We start from the raw sequence: 4,631 nt of genomic DNA on the forward strand, positions 1-4,631 counted from the left end.
GTCTGTAATTTTCTTTTTTTGTGGTGTCTTTACCTGGTATTGGTATCAGGGTTATGCTGGCTTCGTAGAATGAGTTTGGGAGTATTCCTTCATTTTCTATGCTCTGAAATACCTTTGGTAGTAGTGATGTTAACTGTTCTCTGAAAGGTTGGTAGAATTCTCCCGTGAAGTCATCCGGGCAAGACCTTTTTTTTGTTGGGAGTTTTTTAATACCTTTTCAATCTCTTCTTTTGTTATGGGTTTATTCAGTTGTTCTATGTCTGTTTGTGTTAGTTTAGGTACCTAGTGAGTCTCTAGAAATTTGTCCATTTCCTCTAGGTTTTCAAATTTGTTAGAGTACAATTTTTCATAGTATTCTATTATGACTCTTTTGATTTCAGTCTGGTCTCTTGCGATATCACTCATCTCATTTCTTATATGGGTTATTTTCTTCCTCTCCTGTTTTTCTTTTGTCAGTTTGGCCAATGGTTTAACAATTTTGTTGATCTTTTCAAAGAACCAGCTTTTGGTCTTGTTAATTCTTTCAATTGTTTTTCTATTCTTTATTTCATTTAATTCTGCTCAATTCTTATTATTTCATTTCTTCTGGCACCTGAGGGCTTCTTTTCCTTCTGTCTTTCTACTTGTTCCAGTTATAGGGTTAATGTTTTGATTATGGCCCTTTCTTCTTTTTGTATGTGTGCATTTATTGCTATTAACTGACCTCTGAGCACTGCTTTTGCTCTGTCCCAAAGGTTCTGGTAGGATGCGTTTTCATTCTCATTAGATTCTATGAATTTCTTTACTCCATCCCTAATTTCTTCTATAACCCAATAGTTTTTGAGCAAGATGTTGTTCAGTTTCCATGTGTTTGATTTCTTTTCCTTGCTTTTTGTGTTGTTGATTTCCGCTTTTATGGCTTTATGGTCAAAAAAGATGCTTTGTAGTATTTTGATGTTTTGGATTTTGTGAAGGTTTGCTTTATGGCCTAATATGTGGTCTATTCTGGAGAACATTCCATGTGCATTGCAAAAGGAAAGATACTTGGCTGCTGTTGGGTGGAGTGTTTTGTATATGTCTATGAGATCAAGTTGGTTAATTGTAGCATTTAGCTCTTCCACGTCTTTGCTGAGCTTCTTTCTGGATGTTCTGTCCTTCACCGACAATGGTGTGTTGAAGTCTACTACTACTATTGTGAAGCTGTCTATCTTTCTTTTCAGTGCTGTTGGAGTTTGTTGTATGTATTTTGGAGCCCTGTCTTTGGGTGCATAAATATTTATGACAGTTATGTCCTCCTGGTGTGTTGACCCTTTAATCATTATATAGTGTCCTTCCTTATCCTTTGTGGTGCATTTTAAAGTCTATTTTGTCAGAGATTAATATTGCCACTTTTGCTCTTTTTTGAGTGTTGTTTGCTTGATATATTTTTTCCATCCTTTGAGTTTCATTTGTTTGTGTCTTTAAGTCTAAGATGTGTCTCTTGGAGGCAGCATATAGACGGATTGTGTTTTTTAATCCAGTCTGCAACTCTCTGTCTCTTTATTGGTGCATTTAGTCCATTTACATTCAGTGTAATTATTGATAGGTAAGAGTTTAGTGCTGTCATTTTGATGCCTTTTTGTGTGTGTTGTTGACAGTTTCTTTGTTCCACTTAATTTTCTGTGCTGAGTTGTTTTCCTTTATGTATTTTCTTTTCATCTTTTTCATTGTTGTTGATTTTGTGTTTGTTGAGTCTATATTTTTCTAGTTTTTTATTTTGACTTGTAGGATTGTTAGTTTCCTTGGTGGTTAGCTTAATATTTACCCCGATTTTTCTAAGTTTATACCAGTCTTTTATTTCTTTATATGGCCTTGACTTCCTCTCTGTATGAAAAATCTATGTCTACATTTTTTAAGTCCCTCTTTTTTGTTTTAATGTTGTCATCTTTTACATATTGACATCTGTTTCCCTATTTTCAGTGTTTTAGCTTTGATTTCCTTTTGTGACTTCCCTATCTGGGTTGATATCTGGTTGCTCTGTCCTGTGTTCTAGTCTTGTGTTGTTAGCTGATGTTACTGATTTTCTAACCAGAGGTCTCCCTTTAGCATTTCTTGTAATTTTGGTTTGGTTTTTGCAAATTCCCTAAACTTCTGTTTATCTGGAAATGCCCTAATTTTGCCATAATATTTGAGAGATAGTTTTTCTGGATATATATCTTGGCTGGCAGTTTTTTCCTTCAAGTCTTTATATATGTCATCCCAATGCCTTCTTGCCTGCATGGTTTCTGCTGAGTAGTCCAAGCTTATTGTTATTGACTCCTTTGTAGATGACTTTTCATTTATCCTTAACCACTCTTAAAATTCTCTCTTTATCTTTGGTTTTGGCAAGTTTGATTATAATATGTCTTGGTGACTTTCTTTGGGGATCTACCTTATGTGGGGTTCAATGAGCATCTTGGATAGATATCTTGTCATCTTTCACAATATCAGGGAAGTTTTCTGCCAACAAGTCCTCAACAATTCTCTCTGTATTTTCTGTTATCCCTCTCTGTTCTGGTACTCCAATCCCTCGCAGGTTATTCCTCTTGATAGAGTCCCAAGTAATTCTTAGGGTTTCTTCATTTTTTAAAATCCTTTTATCTTATTTTTCCTCAAATAAGTTGGTGTCAAGTGCTTTATCTTCAGTCTCACTAATTCTGACTTCCATTGCCTCCATTCTTCTCCTATAACTTTCTATTGAGTTGTCTAATTCTGGAATTTTATTGTTACTCTTCTGGATTTCTGATTGCTGTCTCTCTATGGATTCTTGCAGCCTGTTAAATTTGTTATTAGGCTCTTCTCTAATCTTTTTCATTTCCTCTATTGTGTGTTCTGCATTTTGCTTAATTTCCTGAAGGGTTCTGTATATTAATCTTTTGTAGTCTGCCTCTGGTAATTCCAAACAATTTTCCTCCTATGGAAAATTATAGATTCTTTATTTTCGGAGCTTGCTGAAGCCATCATGGATTGCCTCTTTAAGTGATTTGATATTGACTGTTGTTTCCAAGCCATCAATAAGTTATTATATTTAATTATTCTATGTTTGCTTACTGTGTCTTAGCTTCTTGTTTTGTTTTGATATGCCCAAATAGGCTGCTTGTATGAGCTAGTTTGATTATTGGCACCTTTGAAGCTCTAATGTCCTGTCACCAGGTGGTTAGTTCTGTTACTAGGTCCGTAAGCTCAGGAGTTTTCCCACTCCTTCTGTATGGATTCAGCTCAGGTGCCCAGGTAGATAGCCACCAAGTGTGTGGTGTGGGCTCTCACTTACAGTCCTAGACAGGCATGGGTGATTGGTGTAGGCACAGGCATCTGGCTGCAACAGGGGGACACAACCTGAGCTAGGCAGGGGGCTGACGGCCACCCCCAAGTGTCCCGGAGGAAGGCATGTCCCTGTTCCCTAGAGCACATAGGTGGGTGGGTTTTGCAGCTGGACTATGAGCACCTAATGCTGTTGGCTCTGAGGACTGGGTGGCACCTCTTATTCATGGGCCCCTCTCACAGGTGGCTAGGTGACATGGGCGGAGCCACCAGTCCTCAGGCCCCTGATGTGGGTAGGTGAAGACCCTGCTTAATGGGCAAAGCAATGTCAAATGTCAAGAACCTGCCACTTCACAGCTTAAGTAGTTGAAGTTAGACTTCCGTATATACCCTGTTGTACTGCAGTAATGAGGGCCTATGCTGTTGAGATGAGCCCACACAAGTCTATGCAGGGGGAAAGGCACTCAGAGTCCGTGGATCCTTTATGCTTGTGCCCAGGCAAAGGAGCTGTGGCTACCCTGGGTTCCTGGCTTCAGGGAGCTGGCAGCTTATTTTTTCCCGTTTGTTAATTTGTTCACTCTCCAAGGCAGGGAGAATGGCTCTAGGTGTGTGACGGATCCTACTTCCAGCCCAGGGGACTCAACAATTGCTGAAGCCAGGCCGGGACCCAGTGCAGAGCAGGGAGTGGGGAGGTAAATGGGAAAGAGGTTTTTCTCTAAGGGGGTGTTTTTGATCTGCACAGTAGGCCGTATGCAAGTACTTATCTTTTGTGGGAGGCTGCTTCTCACTGGTTCTGGGTCACCATGTAGACTCTCTGGCACTGGGTCTCTTCCGGTGCAGAAAATGCGCCCCCCAACCGTGGCTGCTTGCCTGCCTCACCTCTCACCCCCGAGCTGTTCAGGCCTGAAGGGCTCAGGCTCTCACCGGGTCATGTCTGGCAACTCCTCGCTGCTTCCGAACCATCTCTCCCTCCCCCTGCCACTCAGTCTGGTTCCTCAACTCTGCCTTTGATGTTCAGGGCTCCAGATTGCCATATATAATTGAATTACTTGTTTTTTCAGGTCTTTGTTGTAAAAGGGTCCACCAGAAGCGTCTGACTACTCTGCCATCTTGGCCCGGGCTCCAACTGTTATCTCTTGAATGAATACACCAGGAATACTTTTAAAAGACTGGGGAATATATACTAATTTGACTAATAAAGCCAGTAGCTTAATAAAAATATTATGATACATTTACATACATATGCATACACACATAGTTATTAACTAACACGCATACAGTGAAATCTGTGACAGCCAGCACTACATGGGATTGCCTTGTACTTCTGGGTTTTGAAAGTTTCCCACCTTTGATAGGGTGCAGTCTTACCACTT

The sequence above is a fragment of the Trichechus manatus genome, unplaced genomic scaffold (genome assembly GCF_000243295.1).
Source record: "Trichechus manatus latirostris isolate Lorelei unplaced genomic scaffold, TriManLat1.0 scaffold00172, whole genome shotgun sequence".
In the NCBI taxonomy this organism is placed as follows: Eukaryota; Metazoa; Chordata; class Mammalia; order Sirenia; family Trichechidae; genus Trichechus; species Trichechus manatus.